General features: G+C 42.5%; 1 long non-coding RNA gene across 1 annotated transcript in view; it reads right to left on the bottom strand.

The window, feature by feature from the left end:
• Positions 1-14,841: 14,841 nt before the first annotated feature.
• Positions 14,842-24,440, bottom strand: part of LOC132399333 (uncharacterized) — a 31,226-nt gene continuing 21,627 nt past the window's right edge. Inside the window, exons 2-3 of the long non-coding RNA XR_009513964.1 lie at positions 20,722-21,187; positions 14,842-16,157 (exon numbers count right to left, since the gene is read on the bottom strand). This is a non-coding gene — a long non-coding RNA (uncharacterized LOC132399333). The remainder of the gene's footprint in view (positions 16,158-20,721; positions 21,188-24,440) is intronic.

Here is a 24,440-nt window from a genome sequence, read left to right as displayed (position 1 = left end):
CTTTATTGGCTGATGTGTAAAATACATGAGCAGGGATATCTAGTTAGGCCACAGGTAGAGTACTCCATACAGTTCTGGTCAACATTGTATATGAAGATCAATGTGGGTGCAGAGGGTATTTAAGAGGATGCAATCAAAGGTGGGTTTCTTTCAAATGGAAAAGAACAGGCTATGCACAGCTTTTAAATTCACCAGGGTCCTATTTTACCCTTTCAACTCACCAGGGTTCATTTCAGTATTCCTTTTAAACTAGCTCATGCTCCTTTTAAATTCACTGGGGCTCCATTCCCATTCTCTCTTTAAACTCAACAGTGCCCCACTCCCAAACTGCTTTGAAACTCACTGGACCCTATTCCCACGCTCCTTAAACATTGGACTCGATAGAAAATTCTCTGCACTACTGAGTAACATCTGAAGTAAATGTGTGATGAGGCATCTGGAAAACATCCAATAGTCCAGAAAATATATCACCGAGATACCAATAAAGTCCTGAGGGTGTCAGATAATTGTGTTTTAATTTTCTTTAGTCATGTAAGATGTCTTTTTATATTGAATGGCATAGATTGCAAAAAAAACAGAACAAGTTAAATATTCAGCTACATTCCCTTTTCTCTTAGGGAGGGAAGTGTGTGTGTGTGTGTGTGTGTGTGTGTGTGTGTGTGTGTGTGTGTGTATGTGTATACATACAGACTTCATCAGACTTTATGCAGAAGAATTGACAATTGATAAGACATCAAACACTTATTTTGGCATCACACACAGTTCAACCTTATCATCCAAAGCAGAAATCCATGAGGATAAAAATCCATGGAAACTTCTGATCAGTGTGTCTGCATCCCCAGACCTGACTTTTGTCATCTCTGATCGCAGGACTGACAGTGACCTTTTGACATATGTAGAAAAAAGGGGGAGGTCCTGAAAAGAGAATTCAGGGACTTAAATAGGAAGCTGGAAGGCAGGACCTCTAGGCTAGTAATCTCAGGATTGCTGCCTGTGCCACATGCTAGCGAGTGCAAGAATAGCATGATCAGGTGTATTAATGCATGGCTGAGAGACGAGTGTAGGGGGCAGGGCTTCAGATTCCTGGATCACTGGGGCCTCTTCTGGGGAGGTACGACCTCTACAAAAAGGCTGGGTTACACCTGAACCCAAAGGGGTCTAAAATCCTAGCGGGCACATTTAATAGAGCTAATAGGAAGGACCTAAACTAATTTGGCAGGGGACGGTGTTAGGGTCCGGTCCGGAGCCTGCCTTCTGGGTCGTCTTGCTCTGGTCCGCGGACTTGGGACTCTGGGCCTTGCAGCCAGGCCTCCTGTCACCCGGAGCCATTGGATCATCTTGGCTTAAGGAGGTACACCTGTTGCCTATTAGGGGGCAGGTGTTTATAAGGGGCTTGGGGACTGAGCTGGGGGTTGGGGTTGACCTGCTTTGAATCTGGTTTGGTCCTGGTGGCTGGCCTGCTCTGCCCTGCCTGGGTTCTGACCAGGTTTGTCTTGTTTTCCTGCTTATCTTGAGTGTGCTGCTCCTGCGGTATTTGCCTTGCCTGTGTTGTCTGCTTGCTTCTCCCTATTTACTGGGGTATCCTGGTTGTCCTGCTGTTCCCTTGTCTCTGTTGGGTAAGCCAGGTTGTTGCTGTCACCCCTTGGGTGGTTCTGTTCCTTCCTGTCCCTTTCCTCTGCTGGGGAAACCAGGCCATCTGCTGTTGTCTGGTGGGGTGACTTGGTCCCCTTCCTACCCATAACCTCAGATGGGTTGTGCCCTGCACCTGCCCAGGTGTCTGTGCCTTGCCCAGGCCTCTGTATTTCTGCCTGGAAGGTGGCCCTGCCTGGGATCTGTGGCCTGCCCTGAGGACTCTGACCCTTTCCACCCATTACTCCCTATGGGTTGTGCCTACACCTGCCTAGGGTTCTGTGTCTTGCTTGGGCCTCTGTGGTCCTGCCCAGGAGTTATGTGCCTGCCTGAACTCTGGGATCCTCCTGCCCTGCCTGCTCTGCCTGCCTTGCAGGAACTCTGGGATCCAGCCCTGCCTGCATTACCCCTTGCATGCCATGGTGTCCCCATCCTGTCCTACCCCTAGTATTTCAGTGCCTGCATCCTGCACTTGGGTCCATTCCATGTCTGCTTGTGACAGATGGGAACTGAAGTGATAGGACTGAGGAATGGGAGAACAGAAATGCATCAAAGATAGAATGTAACAGATTATAGAAAAAACAGGCAGGAGATGAGGTTTAATCAAAGCCAGTGGCATGAGTTACAGGGGAATAGAGGCAGGCTACAGTTAAAACAGAAAGCAACAAATACTGTTCTGAGTGTTGTATTTGAATGCATGCAGCATAAGGAATAAAATGGACAATCTTGAAATTCAGCTACAGATTGGCAAATATGACATTGTGGCCATCTCTGAAACTTGGCTAAAGGATGGCTGCCACTGGGAGCTGAACATCCAAGGATATATGGTGTATCAGAAAGATAGGTTAGTAGGCAGAGGGGGTGGTGTGGCCCTGTGTATAAGAAATAATATTACATCATTAGAAAGGGATGACATGGGATTGGAAGGTGTAGAGTCTCTATGGTTGAGTTAAGAAATGGCAAGGGTAAAAGGACCCTAATGGCAGTTATATACAGGCCTCCAAACAGCAGCCAGGATGTGGATTACAAATTACAGCAGGTGATAGAAAAGGTGTGTCAGAAAGGTAATGCCACGATCATCGTTGGGGATTTTAATGAAAGTGGATTGGGAAAACCAGGCCAGTACGGGAGAGAGAGAGAGAGAGAGAGAGAGAGACACACACACACACACACGCACACGCACACGCACACGCACACGCACACGCACACGCACACGCACACGCACACACAGCTTTTTAGAACAGCTAGTTGTTGAGCCCATTAGGGGATCGGCTGGGTGTTGTGTAATGATCCAGAGGTGATAAGAGACCTTAAGGAACAATGATCACAATGCGATCGAGTTCGCATTGAAATTTGAGAGAGGAAAAGATAAAATCCAATGTATTTCAGTGGAATAAAGGAAATTACAATGGCATGAGAGGGAACTGATGAATTTGACTGGAAAGGGACATTTGCAGAAAGGACAACAGTGCAGCAATGGCTAGAGATTCTACAAAAAAAGAGGGAAGTGCAAGACAGATATATTCAATATAAGAAGAAATTTTCAAATGGAAGAAGGACACTACCATGGCGGACAAGTGAAGTCAGAGCCAAAGCAAAAGGGAGGGTAAACAAGGAAGCTAAAGCTAGTGGGAATATAGAGGATTGGATGCTTTTTTAAAAACTTGCAGAAGGAAACTAAAAAGGTCATTCAGAAGGAAAAGATGAATTATGAGAGGAAGCTGGCAACTAATACCAAACATGATACTAAAAGCTTTTTTAAGTATATAAAGGGTAAAAGAGAGTCAAGGGTAGATATAGGACCAATAGAAAATGATGCCGGAGAGTGGATAAATCTCCTGGACCTGATGGAATGCACCCTTGGGTTCTGAAGGATGTAGTTGGAGAGATTGCAGAGGCAGTAATGATGATCTTTAAAGAATTGATAGATTCTGGCATTGTACTGAATGACTGGTCTGCTATTTAAGAAGGGTTTGAGGCAGCAGAAAGGAAACTATAGACCTGTTAGCCTGACATCAGTGGTTGGGAAGTTGTTGGAATCGATTGTTAGGGATGAGATTATAGAGTACTTGGAGGCATATGACCTCCCCCCCACTTCTGCTTTTCGCAGGGATCGCTCCCTACGTGACTCCCTTGTCCACTTGTTCCCCCCCCCCACCCATCCCTTCCCACCGATCTCCCTCCTGGCACTTATCCTTGTAAACGGAACAAGTGCTACACCTGCCCTTACATTTCCTCCCTCACCACCATTCAGGGCCCCAGACAGTCCTTCCAGGTGAGGCGACACTTCACCTGTGAGTCGGCTGGTGTGGTATACTGCGTCCGGTGCTCCCGGTATGGCCTTTTATATATTGGTGAGACCCAACGCAGACTGGGAGACAGTTTCGCTGAACACCTATGCTTGGTCCGCCAGAAAAAGCAGGATCTCCCAGTGGCCACACATTTTAATCCGACGTCCCATTCCCATTCTGATATGTCTATCCATGGCCTCCTCTATTGTTAAGATGAAGCCACAGTCAGGTTGGAGGAACAACACCTTATATACTGGCTGGGTAGCCTCCAACCTGATGGCATGAACATTGACTTCTCTAACTTCCGTTAATGCCCCTCCTCCACTTCTTACCCCATCCCTGACATATTTAGTTGTTTGCCTGTTCTCCATCTCCCTCTGGTGCTCCCTCCCTCTTTTTCTCCTGAGGCCTCCCGTCCCATGATCCTTTCCCTTCTCCAGCTCTGTATCACTTTTGCCAATCACCTTTCCAGCTCTTAGCTTCATCCCACTCCCTCCAGTCTTCTATCATTTTGCATTTCCCCCTCCTCCTACTACTTTCAAATCTCTTACTATCTTACCTTTCAGTTAGTCCTGACAAAGGGTCTCGGCCCGAAACGTCGACAGCTCTTCTCCCTATAGATGCTGCCTGGCCTGCTGTGTTCTACCAGCATTTTGTGTGTGTTGTTGTTTGATTTCCAGCATCTGCAGATTTCCTCATGTAGGCCAAAACCAGCATGGTTTCCTGAAAGGAAAATCCTGCCTGACTACATACTGCAATACTTTGAGGAAACTTCAAGCAAGATAGACAAAGGAGATGCAGTAGACGTGGTGTACTTGGATTTTCAGAAGGCCTTTGACAAGGTGCTGCACATGAGGCTGCTTAGCAAGATAAGATCCCATGGAATTACAGGGAAGTTACTAGTGTGGGTGGAGCACTGGCTGGTCAGCAGAAAACAGAGTGGGAATAAAGAGATCCTATTCTGGCTGGCTGCCAGTTGCCAGTGGAGATCCACAGGGGTTATTGTTGGGACTGCTGCTTTTATAGATGTATGTAAATGATTTGGACTATGGGATTAATGAATTTGTGGCTATATTTGCCAATGATACAAAGATAGGTGGAGGAGCAGGTAGTATTGAGGAAACAGAGCCTGCAGAGAGACTGAGATAGTTTAGGGGAATGGGCAAAAAAGTGACAAATGAAAAGTGTATGGTCATGCACTTTGGTGGAAGAAACAAACAGGCAGACTATTATTTAGATGGGGAGAGAAGTCAAAATGCAGAGTTGCAAAGGGATTTGGGTGTCCTTGTGCAAGGTGCCCTAAAGGTAACCTCCAGGTTGAGCTGGTTGTGAAGAAGGCAAATGCAATGTTGGCATTCATTTCTGGAGGCAGAGAATATAAGAGCAGGGATGTGAAGTTGAGGCTCTATAAGGCACTCATGAGACTACACTTGCAGTATTGTGCAGTTTTGGGCTCCTTATTTAGAAAGGATATACTGACATTGGAGAGAGTTCAGTGAAGGTTCACAAGAATGATTCCAGGAATGAAAGGGTTACTGTATGAGTAACATCTGGCAGCTCCTGGGCGGCATTCTCTGGAGTTCAGGAGAATAAAGGGGATCGCATAGAAACATTCTGAATGTTAAAAGGCCTGAATGGATTAGATATGGAAAAGTTATTTCCCATGTTAGGGGATTCTAGGACAAAAGGGCACAATTTCAGGATTGAAGGACCTCCTTTCAGAACTAAGATGCAGAGAAATTACTTTAGTCAGAGGGTGGTAAATCCGTGGAATTTGTAGCTACGAGTGCTGTGGAGGCCAAGTCATTGGGTTCATTTAAGGCAGAGATAGATAGGTTCTTGATTAGCTAGGGCATCAAAGGTTTTGGGTTGAAAGGAGGGGAATGGGGATGACTGGAATAATGGATCAGCCCATGATTAAATGGTGGAGTAGACTAAATGGGCCAAATGACCTACTTCAGCTCCTATATCTTATGGTCTATGGTCTTGTGGACATTTTCTCCTCTGTATTTCAAATAATTAGAGCTATTTTGAGCAAGTTGTCATTATGTTTTATATGAAATCACCTTTAACAGTTTAAAACATAGGAGAAGACAACTGATCCGACTTGCATGATGATGCAGAGTGAAGGATTCCAAACTTTCTTTGCTGCATCCTTCTTGGGAGAGTTTCACGTTCCTTTGCCCTGCACCATCCTGCTTGTCTCCATTCTAATAGTGAAGACAGAAAAAGTACTATTCATTATGTTTTGTTTTTTTTCTAACTGTGCAATAACCCACTAGTGGGGACTGCCTTCATCTGAATATAGACAATAAAAGCACTAACTTACCTGTGAATTAATGAGAATGAAGGTTTCCACGCTGAGGTAGTTTAGGGTATTGTCGCTGGACTACGTATCCATTTGTTAAAAAAAGTCATATAAATAGGGGCTTTGTCTCATTATTATCCATGCTTCCAATGTGGAAGATTTTCCTATACCCTACTATCTGCCAAAATGTGTCAGGAATACTGGTTATGCCCCTGTGATTTTTACAGCCCAAATCTCTTGTATGTGCTGCACTCCAAGGTCCCAGGAGAAAGACATCCTAATGATAACTAAGTAAGTATTTGCTTTACATTTACAGAGAACATGGAATGGAAAGGAACAGCACTGGGTCCTTTGACGCATGGTTAGTGCTAATCTAGACTAACCCTCTCTGCCATTTTGATCATGTGAAGGAAGAGTAAAGAGCTATTAAAAGAATGAAGGTGCACTTTAACTCACAGCATCTATTTAGAAGCTAAAAATCAGGACCAATCAGGTTTCCCTCTACAATATTTTACAAGGTTAATGCATGTGATGTCGACGTTTCAGGCCGAGACCCTTCATCAGGACTAAGCAAAAGGAAAGATGGTAAGAGATTTGAAAGTAGTGGGGGGAGGAGGAAATGCAAAATGTTAGGAGAAGAACGGAGGGGGTGGGATGAAGCTAAGAGCTGAAAAGGTGATTGGCGAAAGTGATACAGAGCTGGAGAAGGGAAAGGATCATGGGACAGGAGGCCTCGGGAGAAAGAAAGGAGCGGGGTGGTAGCTCCAGAGGGAGATGGAGAACAGGCAAACAACTAAATATGTCAGGGACGGGGTAAGAAGGGGAGGAGGGGTATTAATGGAAGTTAGAGAAGTCAATGTTCATGCCATCAGGTTGGAGGCTACCCAGCCGGTATACAAAGTGTTGTTCCTCCAACCTGAGTTTGGATTCATTTTGACAATAGAGGAGGCCATGGATAGACATATCAGAATGGGAATGGGACGTGGAATTAAAATGTGTGGCCACTGAGAGATCCTGCTTTCTCTGGCGGACCGAGCTACTACTACCACTACTTTCAAATCTCTTACTATCTTTCCTTTCAGTTAGTCCTGACGAAGGGTCTCGGCCCGAAACGTCAACAGCGCTTCTCCCTATAGATGCTGCCTGGCCTACTGCGTTCCACCAGCATTTTGTGTGTGTTGTTGTTTGAATTTCCAGCATCTGCAGATTTCCTCGTGTGTGATGTGGTAGCTTTTGCCAGTTTTGCAATGAACTGCTTAAGAGTCCAGAGCTGAAGTTGGCATGAGTGTGTTTAGTGCTTGTACAAGATCAGCAACAAATTGTAACTTGCTACTCAACTTTTACTATCTCACTTTATAAGAATTGCTCAAAAACTTAAGCCTATATTCCAACATAGTATCACATTATGTCTGAAGATTCTATTTCAATACAAGTGAGATTATCAGGTTGCAATCCTGTTGCAGGTTTCGTCCGTATTAGTGTTTTATGGCTGTCAAGTTTCATCTGGCAGTCCACATTTATTTTATACATTTTATATACTATACGTGCTGACTGGATTCTAAAACACGTTTTCCAGTGTTTCTTCAAATGAACTGCTGAAAAGAAAATAATTCAAAACTTAGAAGTCTATAAATATAACAAACTTTCATTTCCATTGGAATAAGCATTGATGTCTGGACGTGTTATGCTAACAGATGGTTTATCTATTATATGTTTTCCCTAGAGCTTGCCCATGTTCTCCCCCACATAATCACTTCATATTTCTTCAGTCTCTGGTTTCCTGGCAGGAGATGTGCAGATAGCAGAATGAGATTCATTAGCCTTTTTTCTTACATTAATAGCCAACTAGGTCACTAATGATACATCAGGAACACAGAAACATCTCTTTAGTTTGTTGTGGATGTTTATGCTAGATTTTTAAAAGATTTAGCTATTATTTTGATAAATGCTTCAAAGATTGCATCACTCTTTGTTACAGCATCCACATGCTTTTGTAGGTCACAAATGATGCACTGAAGCAACTGACTATTTTAGATCTTTCCAGACATGTTCCTTTCCTCTGCTGAAGAAATGAAAGCCTGTGTGTTTAATGGCATTCACACTTAAGGGTTAACTACATCTACATCAAAGTAACCTGGTAAAACCAGAGACTGACATCCTCCACAGGGACACCTAAACTGCCTTCTGTGTCCTACACAGCTATGTCTGATTTGTGCCTTTTTCCTCTCTTTAAAGTCTTGCCATCAGTTTCAGATTATCATGCTGTCATTGACTGCAGGTAAAGTCAATTATGTAGCATTTTTGGGCCATTTTAGTATTGTCTTTGAGGACACGGGCACAGTTTGCACTGTCCCAGGAAGCCTGTAATTATGCTGCCACGTAAACTCCTCCCCATCTATTGGTCACTGTCGAGAGACCCTGAGTTATGTTTGAACAGCCTTGAGCAAACAAACATGGGCAATCTTGGGGGAAAAAGTAATTCAACAGATGCTGGAACCTCCTTGCTGTGTTCCATTGGACAAGCTGATACGTTGTGACCAAAATAAAGTGCCACTATTTTAATTTGTAAAAGTAATAGTCTGCATCTGTGAAATATTTAGCCTCACAAGCAGTAAATTAATTAACTAGTTGTCATCTTTCAACTTTATCTATTTGGGTTAGAATCAATTTACAAGAAAAAGCCCCTGATGACTGTTACTTTGGTGCATTATTCCAAGTCTGTTTAATATTGTTGTCATTCTGTAAGAAAATCACTATAAAACATTGATTCTAGGCATCTGACACAGTGATTAAGTAGTGCCTTTTCACTCACTCTTAGCCTATGAAGTACACTTTGACATTCTTCCAAAATTAAAGCGTCTCTGCACTTTCTCAGGCTAAGGATACACAGCCATGCTCTATTTTTTGGCCCAAAGTTGGGCCAACAATAAATGCAAACACTCTCTCCAGTCAAATGCACATCAATCTCATTAATCGCTGTAAGGATACAGAGATAAAGCTGGATCTGTTGCCATATAGAGATTAAGCAGGCTCCACACCTACCAAAGCCAAGACGATGTGGGTAAAGGGCTAAATGCTGGTCAATAAAAGTGAAAAGAAGTTTTCAGTCGTCATCAGTGCAGTATTCCTGATTTTTGGGCAGCTGGTGCTAAGTAGATGGTTTGTTAGGTATTCTCTTTAATGGACTGCTCCTTGGCCTCTCGTAGCTCTAGGAAGCAATGACTGAAGGGTTCATCTGCCTCACCAAATCACTTGTCCTTCCAAAATTATGTTCATGTTAGGTATCTCTACAGAGGACCACATGACACCTCCCAATGCACCTGAGGCTTAGTGTAACTGATGGGCAACACAGGTACGTCTAAAAGTTGTGGAATAACTTAATTTAATTTTTAAATTTTTACTCGAAGTAAAGCTTAAAGAACAATAAAAATGTGTTAATACCCTGTAGGACCTTGATTTGGAGAAGAAGCAATGCCTTTCAGTAAGCAATATCATTTTAAGATGTTTAGAAAATCTATTGATATTCAAAATCAATGAACCTCCAATGACAGACTTGGGTCTCGAGTGTAGTTCCCCTTTAAGAAAATGGAAGCAGGGGGTGCTACATCATTCTATAGGTATGATTAAAATGCAAAGGCCTTAGACTTCCACTCCCAACTATACAGCTGACAAATGTACAGTTTCTAGAAAGGCCTCAGAACAAGATTGCCATTATAGAGGGACATCAGTGACTGCTCCATATTTTGCATTACGGAGATATGGCTCCCACTCATAATTTTGGACACAGCGCTGCGGCCCGATAGCTTCACCACTCTCTGCAAACAGAAGGCAGCTCAGTCTTTTAAAAGCAGAGAGGTGGAGGTTTCAGTTCTGTCTCAGACCTACTTACTTGTCTGAAGATATCTAGCTGTCAAATGTCATCCATTTTTTCTGCCAAGCAAGTTTTTCACAGTCATCCTCATAGCGATGTACATTCCACCTCAGGCAAGCACTAGAGGAGCTGAGCAAGATAGGCAGTAGGCACAAAACTACACACTGTGATGCCTTTCCTGACCTGGCGGGAGATTTCAACCAGGTCAGCTTGAAGAAGTCTCTGGTAAAACTATCATCAACGTATCACCTATGGAACCAAGACACTTCACCACTGTTACACCACCATCACAAATGCTTACCATGCTATCCCATGCCCACACTTTGGAAAGTCTGATCACCAGGTTGATCTCTGACTCTCAGCATATAGGCAGAGATTAAAGACCACAGCAGCAGTGGTGAGAACTCAGAAGGTATGGTCAAAGGATGTGGAAGAGCACTAACAGGTCTTCTTTGAGTCGGTGGGCAGAACAACATTCAGGCGCAATCATCTTTGAGCCTGAAGAATACACTACAGTTGTCACCAGCATCATCAAGACCCACCTGAATGCGCTTTCCAGAACATACCAGATGTACCCAAACCAGAAGCTATGGATGAACCAGGAGATTTGTAGTAGGATGAGGGCCAGACCTGTGGTATTCAAGATCAGCGATCCAGAAAAATACAAGAAATCCAGGTATGACCTCCGGAACGCTATTAGCAGAGTGATAAAACAATTCCAATTGACATAATCAGATGCACGTGTGCTCTAACAGGGTTTATAGGCCACTATTTCCCACAACACAAAACCTAACACCATGAATGGCGATGCTTCTCCACTCCTAGATATTTTCAATGCCTTTATGCTCACTCTGACTGAGAGAATAAAACTACATCTGTGCAAATGCCTGCAGCATCTGGTGAAGGTGATCCCTGTCTCAAAGACCAATGTCAGAACGTCTTTCAAGAGGGTGCACACTGGCAAGGCATCAAGCCCTGATGGTGTACCTGGTAGGGCATTGAAAACCTGTGCTAACCAACCGACAGGAGTATTCAAGGCCCTCTTCATTCTCTGACTGCTGAAGTTGGAGTTTCCCACCTGCTTCAAAAAAGTGACGATCATACCAGTGTCATAAAAAGCAGGGTGAGCTGCCTCAATGGTTATCGCACAGTGGCAATCACATCTACTGGGATAAAGTGCTTTGAGAGGTTGATCATAGCTAGAAACGACTGCTGCCTAAGCAAGGACCCAGACCCGAATTTGCCTATTGCCACAATAGGTCTACAGCATTTGCAATGTCATTGGCTCTCCATTCAGCCTTGGAACACCTGGACAATAGTAATACCTACATCAGGCTACTTTTGGTTGGTTACAGCTCACTTTTCAACACAATCACTCCCTCAGTTCTAATCAACAAGCTTAAAAACCTAGGCCTCTGTATCCCCATCTGCAACTAGATATTTGACTTCACACCAGGAGACCGCAGTTTGTGGAGATCAAATTAACATCTCCTCTTCACTGATAATCAACACTGGCACACCTGAAAGATCTGTTCTTAGCCCACTATACTACTCTGTCTACACTCACAGTGGTGTGACTAGACTCAAATCAAGCACTTTATATAAGTTTGCTGATGGCCCCACTACTGTTGGCAGAATGTCAGATGGTGACAAGGAAGTGTACAGGAACAAGATAAACCAGCTAATTGAGTGATGTTGCAACAACAAACTTGTACTCAGTGTCAGTTAGACCAAAGATTAGCAGTGGACTGAGTAATAAATTTCAAGTTCCTGGGTATCAACATCTCTGAAGATCTATCCTGGACCCAACATATTGATTCAATTACAAAGGAGGCACGACGATGGCTATATTTCATTAGGAATCTGAGGAGACTCAGTATGTCACCAAACTCACTCATAAATTTCTACGGATGTACAGTGGAAAGCAGTCAAACTGGCTGCATAACTGGTATGAATGGGCCACTGCACAGGATCGGACAAATTGCAGTAAGTTGTAAGCTCACTCAGCTCCATCACGGGCACTAGCTTCCCCACTATTGCGGACAACTTCAGAAGGTGATACCTGAAAAAGGTGGTTTCCATCATTAAGGATTCCCGTCACCCAGCACATGTCCTCTTCTCATTGTTGCCATCAAAGCGGCAGCACAGGGTCTTGAAGAAACACACTCAGTGTTTCATGAACAGCTTCCTCCCCTCTGCCATCAGATTTCTAAATGGACAATTAACCATGCACCCTACCTCACTATTTTACTCCTCTTTTTGCACTACTTATCTACTTTATTTTTATATGTACAGTATACCTACTTATTGTAATTTATGGTTTATTATTATGTATTTGAAAATGTATTGCTGTTCAAAAAAAACCATGACATGTGCCAATGATATTAAACTTGATTTTGATTCTCCCACCTTTGAGCATATACTCGGGGGGGGGGGGGGGTCAAAGCCTCAAGAATGTTGCATCCATCACTAAGGACAGTCACCATCCAGGAACTTTACTACCTTTAGGGCAGAGGTACAAGAGACCGAAAACACACACTCAGCATTTTGGAACAGCTCCTTCCCCTCCACGCTAAGATTTCTGAATGTTCCATGGACCCATGACCACCACCACACTATTTTGCTCTCTTTTTGCACTGCTTATTTACTTTTAAATATTTTTATTGTAACTATGGTGTTTTTTAACACATCACACTCTACTGTTGCTGCGAAACAACAAATTCCAGGACATATGTTAGTGATACTAAACCTGATATTGATTCTGATTTAATGGTACCTATTCTGCATTTACATGGATTTAGTGGTGTGATGTGTACAATTTCATAAATAGACTTACAACATGAAAACAGGCCTTTGGTAAGTTCAAACCACCAGGCACTGATTTACACCAACCCTAAATGAATCCCTTTTTATTTTTCACAAATTACCATCAACTCCCCTCAGAATCCATCATCCAATGCAATTTACAGCAGACAATTAACTTAACCCATGTATATTTGGTAGGCAGAAAAACATCAAGCACCCAAAGGAAACCCATGCAGCCAGAGGAACATGATGCAAACTCCACACCCATCTTCCTGGATGGCAGGATTGAACCTTACACTGCTGGAGCTTCATGACAACAGCTCCACTAGCTGAGCCACTGTGTCACTTATAGTGACAAAACATACTCTTAGTCCTATGTGGTTTACCTCACGATATAAAATATGAGAAAAGGAGTCACATTACTTTGGGCTTTTCTACATCTGCAGTTAGCTCCACTTCATCATACTCTGAAAATATTTCCACAATTCTGATCTTTTCTGAAGTGGAGACTTCTGCACCTAATTTCCCCCTTAAGCCTTGCTGCTGCTGTACCTCAAATTCCTTTAATACACTCATTGGTCTAATTATTTGACTTATATTTTGGTTACCACACATTTTTCTTAATTATTTGACTGACAATGTTCCTGAGACTTTCTCTGGCATGTTATTTTACACTGAAGGTTGAGTCCCCCTTTCTTTGAAGTGTACAATAATCTATTTTATTATGTTCATTTCATATGGAATGTTGACATTATTTCAGCAAATGATTCAAGAAGGTCAGGTTTGCATTTTTGAGATCAAAACGGGCAAAATGTAAGGTCCATCGAATGTCACCTCTTTTGTCCTTTTCTCTTGTGGCTCCAGGAAGTAAAGCAAAAGAGATTGATGTCAAAAAGAAATAACCTAATTTTGAAAGATTCCAAGAGAATTCATTACGAAAATGTAATTTCATCAAAACAAGATTATTGCTGGTTTAAAATAACGTATGCACTGTTGATGAAAATGCCTTCTGGAAATGTATGGTTTCTCCCCCTGTACTTGGAGTCATGGAGACATAGAGTCATAGAACAATACAGCAGGAAACAAGACCTCAGCCCAACTTGTCCACACCAACCAAAATCCCATTTAAACTAGTTCCATTTACTCAATTTTAGCTTATCTCCCTCCCAGTGTTCAGTATCCATGTACCTGTTGATGTGTATTTTAAATGTTGTACCTACCTCAACCATTTCGTCTGGGAACTCATTCCATATGTACACCAGCCTCTGAAGAAATTGCCCCTCAGATCTATTTTAAATCAATCCCCTCTCACCTTTATACCCTGTAGTTTTTGGATTTTCTTTCCCTGTGTAAAACGCCACTCTCGGTGTTATACAGCACCGTAAGGTCTCCCACGCTCCAGCGGCTAACCAACCTCTCCCGATAGCTCAAGCTCACTAGTTCTGTACCCTGTGAGGTTATTCCCTGCCAATGAGTACGAAGTGTGAGGTTGAGCAGAGGGTCATTTATCTCGAAAATTTACAATACATATTTTTTGCATGCCAACTGAATGTTTTGTAATATCAAAAGATAAAACTATAATAAGTATATTTATATTTAAAAAAAACCTTAAGTCAGTGCTTAAGGTACAGTTACTCTAGTGTGTTTGTATTGGCTATTTTGCAGAAACTCTAGCAATTTATGTCTATGCTTTGATACCTGGGATTGACTTGTTGTTCACCTGAAATTAAAGGTCTGAATTCTTAAAAGCAATGTTGCCTTTACCTTTAAGATATCATTTCTTTCAGAGTCCAGCAAAGAACAAACATACACAGAGTGAAAAGAAAGCCTTGTTGTACTCTGTATTGTTTATTGTCAGAGCAGATGGTGAGCGAAGCAATGTCATAAATTCCCTAGGACAATCAGTGAGAGTCCATTGGTAAGGCTGGCAGCTAAAAGATCCATTATTCTGATAAGAGTGCACACAAACTCCTCTCTGTTGACTTTAACAGTCCTACAGTGGAGCTCTGAATCGAAGACTATTACTGAGCTGATATATTAATCAACAGATAAGCTAACTATTTCTGGCATTAAAACTACAGCAATTAATTTTAGTGCAAAGAAGTCGCCAACTGTTCAACTGTACCTTCGTGCTTTTAATAACAACTCAAAAGAATTACAAGCAGAGATGGAACTTGCATATCTTAACCCTTTACTGCCATTTCTTCTAATACTCCAGGCCATTGTTAACTTTTGCTGCTATGATACCATCCTTTGTGGCAACAAAAGCTCACATCTGTGCAGAAATAGCAGAGTTAAGCAGAGCCATGCAGGTTAACCTTTGCCAGTGGAGGCAATGTGATGCCGCTTAACCAGACCAGCTTGTTTCCATGGTAACTTCCCACTCCCATGTGAGTACTGAGTTTTATTTTCTGGTCTCCAGTTTTCCATTCCCTCCATCATAATGACAAGAATGCACAGGAATCAGTAACTACACCTTGCATTTATATAGCACTTAAAATTTAATAGAGGAAATTTTCCCAAACAGCTTCACACGTAATAGAACAAAACTGACATTGTATCTTTGAAGGAAGGATTAGGATGAATGGCTAACAATTGGTCACAAAGGAAAATTGTAAGGCGTCTCTTATAGGAAGAAAAGAAAAGTGGAAAGAGAGCTTAATGCTTAAACAGTTGCAGATGGCAACACACGCACACAATGCAAAGTGTTTAAGAGTTCAAGACTCCTTAAAACCTATATCTTTACTCAAGCTGTGGTCATCTGCCTGAATATCTTGCATTGGTCCGACAGCAAAATCGATGTTAATGGGGCTCCTTCAGGTTATGCTAATGCTCATGGCACTCCATGGAAGCAAGTTTTTACAGATGATGTCACACCTTGATTTATGCCACCAAGGGCAAGATGTAGATATGAAATATGAAGGTGCTCAGATAGATATTTGGAGATGCCGGGGAAAAAGAAGCCCCATTTCAGTGACATCTCTAGCTGTAACAGTAGAGAGAACTGTAGAACAAAGCAAGGGTAAAAGGGGTGAGGATTGTGTGAGCTCAGTAGCAACTACTCCCAGGTTTAGGCATCTCAAAATATCGGCACCAAGCTATCTTGCTTTCAACCACAGGATAATCTGCTGCAGGAATTCAGGAGGGCCAAGCAGCATCTGTGCAGGCTGGGTCAGGGGAAGGAGTTGTTGATATCTCCATGTTTCAGGTCAAACCCTGCTTCAGAACTGGATAGGGTGTTTTTTTTCATAGCCTGTCAAATTAAGGTAGGAAAGGATTATATGTCTTCTCTTCCACTTTATTTGCCCACATCTCACTGGTTTCATCCATGCGGGAGGGGACTTAGAGGCAGCAGTGGATAGAGCATAGAACAGCAGATCACAGGAACAGGCCCATCAGCTCATAACGTTGTGCCAAACCAATTAAATTAGTAATCAAATGGCTAACTTAATCTCTTCTGCCTGCACAATATCCATATTCTTCCATTTTCCTCTATCTAAATGTCTCTTAAAAGTCTGTAATGTTTCTGCCTCTACCACTAAAGACAGTGCTTTCCAGACACCCACCACTGTCTGTGTAAGATACTTACCCCTTGCATCTTGTTCAAAATTACCCCTCTCATGCCCTCTGGTATTAGATATTTCAACCTGTGTCTGTCTGCTCTATCTACATCTCTCATTATCTTGTAAATCTCTATCAGATCTCCCCTCAGCCACCGTCACTCCAGAGAAAACAACCCAAGTTTATCAAACCTCTCACTATTACATATGCCCTCTAATCTAAGCAACATCCTGGTAAATCTCTTCTGCACCTCTCCAAAATCTTGGCATCTTTCCAATAAATGTATGTGTAAGACTCTCAGTACCAGTAACAGTGGTGTTAACTGTCCAGGCTAACAAAATGGCTTCTCTGTAATGCTGTATTGGGTTTCTGTATGTTCGGGTTATGACTGCAGATAAGGGGGGGAATTAACCAATGGAGAATTGTTATGCTACCTTGTCTGTGTAAGCTGAGCGGGAGTTTGCGGTCTTTTTCGGGAGAAGAGTGAGGAGGACGGACGTGTGAGGAGCGGTCAGTGGTTCCAGAGTGACGGATACTGGACGTCGGTGGTTTGGACGGTGGCTGAAGGCTCAGAAGATTGTTGTGGATGGAACTAGAGGCGTGAGCTCCAACATATTAAAATATTATGTGCACAAGCTGATAAACTTATTTACTTGGCACCTTTAGATGATCTGTTTCTACTAATCCATCACTAAGAGGTAACTATAAAGTTGCAATTATTTACTCACTTTTGGGTGTATTGTCTGGTATTTGTATTGTGTACTGGGGGGGTATTACTCCGCATTTACCTCGAAGTATTGACAGCGGTTCACCTTAGGCGAGTGGGGGTCAACTGGGGGCATGGAGGCTACATATGCAATACCTCAGATCTGACCTAATTAGCTTTATTTATAAATCTGCAACATAACTTTCCGACTTTCAAGCTCAGTGCCTTGACTAACACAGGCAAGCATGCCATTTGCCTTCTTAACTGCCCTATTAACCTGTGTAGCTACTTTCAGAGAGCTACGAACTTGCACCCCAAGATCCCTATGCTTATCAACACTGTTAAGGATCTTGTCCTTAACAGTGTACTGTATCTTTGCATTTGATCTACCAAGGTGCAACGCTTCAAGTCTGGCCAGGTTACAACAGCACAGAGGGAAGTGCAACAGCTCAAAGTGTCAGAGTTCAGTGTTCAATTCCATCGTCGTCTGTAAGGAGACTTTACATCTCCCTGTGGAATATGTGGGATTTCTCCGGCTGCTCTGGTTCCCCCCCCCCCCCCGCCCCCAACAGATCAATGATGTTCCAATTAGTAGGTTAGTTGGTCACTGCTCCATGATGTAAATTGCCCCATGATTAGGCTAGGGTTAAATTGGCAGTAGCTGGGTGGCATGAAGCAAAATGCCAGAGGGGCCTCTTCAACACTGTATCTCAATAAATAACAAATAAATACATAAATACATAAGTAAGTAAATTCTAAATGCCATTTAATCACCCATACCTACAACTGAACTATTATATTCTTTGTCAGTCTTCTATGCTATCCACAACACCACCAATCTTCATATCATCTGCAAACTTAAAAAACCCACCCTGTTGTTTCAGTAATATTGTAAATATATTGTTTGATTAAGTATTCTTGTTCATTTTAACACTATGGTTTATATATAATAACATATGTGAAGTGCATACACCATGGCACTACCACATCATATGTGTGCACTTCACTAAAAGTTAAAACCACAAAGTTAGACTCACATTTCAGCCCCTTTGTCTTTTCCTTTAAATTAGTTTAAAGTCTTAGCATTGCAAAACATTATAGTGGGAACAAGGTGTTTTTAAAATGAATCCAAGATGACTATCTGTCTGGGGAAGCACGGCAGATTAAAAAAAACAGCACAGCATGTGTTCTTCAGCAGGAAAGTCATGATCAAATTTTTAAAAAAAGCAGAAAACTAAGAATTTTGAGTTCTTAAACATTGAGTGCCAGCTGATAATAATCATAAAAAAGAGCAGAAATGGCTGGTTACATCAGAAAAATTAATGCATTTGATTACATAACAGATAACTGTATTTAATGCACTGAATGGATTGAGCAGTACTTTAAACCAAGGTTCTCTTAACTTGCCATCCTTGTTCTTTCTTCTTGCTGGAACATACCTGTCCTGTACTCTGTGCAATTGGCCTTCAAACACCCTTGAAATAACAGATGTGGACTTCCCTACTGCTTTCATAATTTGGCCTGCTCCAATTTAATATTCTCCTGCAAGGTCCATATTTATCTTTAGCTACCTTAAAACTTAAGGAGTTGTGGTAACTGTTCCCTAACTGTTCACCCACTGAAAGGTCAGTCACTTGGCCAGTCTCATTACCCAACACCAGGTCCAGTATAGCCCCTCCTCTTGTTAAACTATCTACATATTGATATATGAAACTCTCCTGGATACACCTAACCAATTCTGCTCCATCTAAATCTCTTGTACTTAGAAGGTTCCAGTTTATATTAGGGAAGTTAAAATCCCCATGTCAAAAAGGTTGTTTTTACGCCTTTCCTTAATCTGCCTGCATATCTGTTCCTCAATATCCCAGTGGCTATTTGGAGATCTATTGTACAAGCCCATCAGAGTGATTGCATCCTTCCTATTTCTTACTTCTGTACATATAGACTCAGAGGACAAGCCCTCCGTGATATCCCCTCCGAGTGCAGCTGCGATATTGTCCCTGATTAGTAGTGAAACCCTCTCCCCCATTATCTCCCTCTCTATCTTTCCTAAAACATTGAACCCTGAGACATTAAGCACTGATTCGTGTCCTTCTCTCAAAGCTGTGTACTGATTAAGTTCATCACCTTTACCCATCATAGTACTAGCATTAAAATAGACACACTTCAAATAATCCATCGCATCATATCTAATGTTTTAGGTTTTTACTGGTCCTGCAATCTTTCTTCCTTTTAATCTCTCTTTTAATCTCTCCACTTTCTAATCTGGTTCCCATTCCCCCGCCAAGCCATTTTAAACCCCTGCGAATAGCACTAGCAAACCTTGCAGCCAGGATATTGGTTCCCCTCCAGGTTAAGTGCATCACATCCCTCTTGTATGGGTCACCCCATACTCCAGAAAAGACTCTAATGATCCAAGAACCTAAAACCCTGTTTCATATTAGATTAGACATTGGCTTTGTGGGAGAAGCCAGAGAGTGGTAGAAGATGGTTGCCCCTCTGATTGGAGGCCAGTGACTAGTGGAATGCTGCAGGGACTGGTATTGAGACCATTGTTGTTTGTCATTTGTATCAACGATCTGGATAATAATATGGTTAACTAGATCAGCAAACACAGATGACACTAAGATTGGGGGTGTAGTGGACAGCGGGGAAGGCCCATCATGTTTTGCAGAGGGTTCTGGATCAGCTGGAAAAATGGGCTGAAAAATAGCAGATAGAATTTACTGCAGACAAATGCAGGGTGTTGCATTTCAGTAGGACAACCAGAGCAGGTCTTACGTAGTGAATGGCAGGGCACTGAGGAGTGTGGTAGAACAAAGGGATATGGGAATACAGCTCCATAATTCATTGAGAGTGGTGTCACAGGTAAATAGAGTTAAAAAGAAAGCTTTAGGCACATTGACCTTCATAAATCAAATATTTTGTTGAAGTTGTATAAAACAATGGTGATGCCTAATTAGGAGTATTGTGTGCATTTGGGTGGGACTACAACCAGCAGTCATGGGTTAAGGGTGAAAGGTGAAAAGTTTAAGGGGAACATGAGGGGGAACACGTGTGGGGAATGAGTTGCCAGCACAAGTGATGCATGTGAGCTTGATTTTAATGTTTAAGTGTAGTTTGGATAGGTACATGGATGGTAGGGGTATGGAGGGCTATTCTTCCTGAGCAGGTCAGTGGAAGGAGACAGTTTAAATTGTTTCAGTATGGTCTAGATGGACTGAAGGTTTTCTGTTTCCTGTTTCTGTGTTGTTCTTTTCTATGATTCTATAACTATGTGGGTTTCTTCCAGGTGCTCCAGTATGTCCAAAGACATACCAATTAGTAGATCAAAGGTTTCAAAGGTACATTTAAGATCAGAAAAATTTATACAATTTACATGCTGAAATGCTTCTTCTTCACAACCATCCATGAAAACAGAGGAGTGCCGTAAAGAATGAACGACAGTTAAATGTTAGAACCCCAAGGAGCTCCCCTCCCTCCCACCCGTAAGTGGCAGCAAGCAACAATCCTCCTTCCCCCCACTGGCAAACAAAGCATCAGCACTCACCACCGAGTGTTCAAGTGTGAGCAAAGCAAAAGCAAAGTCACAGACTTGCAGATACCCCAAAGACTTCGTGTTTCACCCAGTATTCGACATACCACAGGCTCTCTCTCTCTCTCCCTAATAAGGGAGAAAGAGGTGTCTCCATTTTCACAGCGAGCGGGGAGGCATACCAAACAACTCGCTGGTTTACAATGTTAAAAGTCCATTCAGTCGTATTTTTCGAGCTCTGTACCCAAAGATCTGGGCACACAGACATATATATTCTGACTCCCCCGATGACACACAGGTCTCCTGCCGTGACAACGACCTTTGATCCGCCCGTCTCTAGAGACCTGAGATCCTAGGCCTCCAAACCCGAGCCGGATTCTTAGTCTGAGACTTTGGCGTGCCGAACAATGGCCAGTTATGAGACCCCGAGAGTGGGTCCCAATCCCGCATTTATCTCCAGGTCAGGGTCTTCCAAAGTACCCTGAAAGGGAAAAATAAAGATAATAAAGAAGGAAATAGAGCTGTTTCCAAAGATGCAAGCAAAGGAGTTGCCGTTTAGTGCCATCATCACTCCGTTCTGCAATTGGTCATTGTAAATTGTCCTATGATTAGGCTACTGTTAAATAGCTGAATTGCTCTAAGTGAATTCCTATCAACATAAAATGAACAAACCCAACAAGATTTATGCTAAAAATTATTTTGATCCTCTTGCCTTCTAATCTGTTTTCACTACGACAGGATGGTTTACCACAGGGTATAATTCCATCAAACCAGATTAGTGATGACTTTGATTCTAAAAGAATCCCCATTTTGCATTGGATTGCAAACATGCAGGCTGGTTTTACTGAAATGGACCCATTCAGTAAGTTTGGGTGTGTTTACCCATAAATTCAAGCAGAATTTGAAGCTGTTTTTACTTCAAGTTTAAGTTACAGACCTGACTCTCTTGAATGAAATCTTATTCCACATTGACAGTGATAATCAGTCAGTTCAGAATGTAGTTGTGGGATTTTTCAGTAATTTACATTTTATATTGCTGCAAGTTAAACTTGAAACAAGTATTTATATTACAAACATTTGTACAATTCTGTTTTAAGTATCACAGCCACGGTAACAAAAGATTCATTACGTCTTACAAAATGAGTGTAGGTAGGTAATGAGTGTAGCTAATTTCAAAAACTGCTCAGTCTTGAAGTCGGCAGGATTGCAATAACTATGCAAAGGATCAGTTGGAGACTCTGACACTTGTTATGCTTTGTAACTCCCAAATTTAAAATTAATTGAAAGAAAGCATGGAGCCAAGAAATGCTTAGTTTCAGTGTTACATTTAGTGAGGTGCACACACTTAACATGCGGCGTAATGACATAACCATTCATGTACTATTATATATAATCCATAATGAACATTCCAAGCAAAAAATAATGCTCAATTAAACAATATATCTCAATATTAAATATCGCTGAAATGTTACTGAAATTTTAAATACACAACATCCTTCTCTGCTTAGCTATAGACTCCAACTCAATGCAGAATGCATCTCATCTATATACATGGTATTGTAGCGGTGTGCTACATGCAGCGCTAAAATTACGACACGGAGTCGGTAACTGCAGTCGAAGGAAAAAACATTATTCGAAAACTTCAGCCTCACATTTAAGCCTCTGTCAACCGGCCCCCCATGGCGCAGAGGCTCCAAAGCTCTGTGCTCGCAAACCCCCGTAGGCTATCTAATTGTGAGTTGGTTCGGATACGCTAGGAAATGGGTCGCCACAGTATACTATATAATGCAAATGGTATAGAGACATCCACAGCATAGTAAATTTTAACTTATCCCATTCAGGCCTTAAGATTTAATCGTTGTGGAAGATTTCTTTCACTTGTAAGAAGACATCTTCCCAGAAAGGGGTGAGGGTGAGGGTGGGAGGGTCACTCTGCTTGGCAGGAGAGACTTTTGGCTGTGAAACAATCTCAGATTCTGGGGCCCCCTCTGTGGTGGTAGTAGGAATTCACTCGAGGACTGTTGGAAGTGTTCTGACAGCACTGGGCACCCTTCTTCTCTAACAATTGACTCTACTCTCCTCGGCCAATCGATGTGTCATCTCCAGATGACATCAGCTACCATCTTCACAGTGTAGTAGAGTAGTTCAGTTCCGTACTTTATCTTTCCAAGTACCCACTGCTGATCACATCTGTAGTCTCTCACCAGGACTACTCGTCCTCGAGTGCAAAACTGAGCCTCCTTTTTAGACGAGCCCTCAATTTGTCTCAGCTGTTTCCCCTGCATGCTCCTTCTGAGGTTGGGTCTGAGGAGACTGAAGTGTGAGTGCAAGGCACGGCCCAGGAACAACATAGCTGGTGAGTTGTTGGTTGTGGAGTGTGCTGCATTGCGATATGCAAGGAGAAAGTTGGTAAACGTCTGATTCAGATTCAGTGTAGTATGTTCTGCTGGCACTGCTCACAGTGCGTTCTTGAGGCTCTGGACAAAACTTTCCATTGAGTCATTTATAATGGCATGATATAGTGCAGGTGTAATATGTTTTATTCTATTCATTTCAAGGAATGACTGAAACTGTTCCACAACAAACTGTGATCTATTGTCACTGACTAAGTGTTCTGGAACGCCAGGTCTTGAGAAGAGGCTTCTCAACACATTAACAGTTTTCAAGGTCATTGGGAACACTTCTGGCCACTTTGTAGCTGAATCCACTGCAAGCAAGAAGTTTGTGCCCGTGAATGGTCCGGCAAAATCCGCATGAATCCTCTGCCAGGGAAATGCAGGCCATTCCCAGGGATGGACGGGCTCTGCTCTTGGCATCTTCTGGATGCGTTGGCATCTCAAACAGTACCTGGCAATCTGCTCGATCTGCTGACCTATCTCAGGCAACCAAACAAAGCTTTGAGCCACACCTGGAGGACTGGCACGTAGCTCCTACAACACTTTAACTCTCAGGTTGGGTGGTACAATAACTCTCAAACCTCACATAAGACAGCTCTTCCGCTGCATGTTCTAGCCATTTGGGTGGCCAAGTACAGTAGACATGAGACAGTGTGGGGTCTGTTCCAGTTTCCCTTTGGATCATCTCTGCCGTAACAGGGAAACTTACGGTTTGCATTAGGGAGGATATGTCAATAGGAGTGCCATCTTTTGTAAACTTTTCAGGTATTTCCATCAGCATTTCCACAATGAGTGGTCGTCTTGAATTCGACCTTGTATTTGTGTCCTTCGAGAAACAGAGCCCATCTCTGCATTTGTGCTGCTGCTTTTAATGGAACACTAGACAGCGAGGTGACCCGTAGGGGCACCCTTTGAGAGAATCGAAACAGAGCTGCCCTGCCCTGCCTTTTTTGCTCTGCTTGGTGTCGCTGCTGAGGCTGGCTGTGCGTATGCGTCGTGATGTCATGTCCCGATTTCCATGATGGTGGATCGGCTCTCAGGTGAAAGCAGGGCTGTTGATTTTGGTGAATGAGCAATTTTATACAAATATATTGTGGTAAACCATGTATACCTGTCTGGACACGCCCCTCTGCTGACTGCTCCTGTGGCTCCTCCCACAGACCCCTATATAAAGATGATTGGGTCACTAATCCTCCCTCAGTCTTCAACATGGTCGTGCCCGTTTTTGTTGTTAATAAAAGCCTATCATTTTGTACTCTACTTCCAGTCTCCTAGAGTTATTGATAGCGCATCAATTTTATTAACAGCGATTTTAAAACATGGAATCCATTTTACGAC

The sequence above is a fragment of the Hypanus sabinus genome, chromosome 9 (genome assembly GCF_030144855.1).
Source record: "Hypanus sabinus isolate sHypSab1 chromosome 9, sHypSab1.hap1, whole genome shotgun sequence".
Lineage (NCBI taxonomy): Eukaryota > Metazoa > Chordata > Chondrichthyes > Myliobatiformes > Dasyatidae > Hypanus > Hypanus sabinus.
This window is presented reverse-complemented; position numbering and strand designations above follow the sequence as displayed.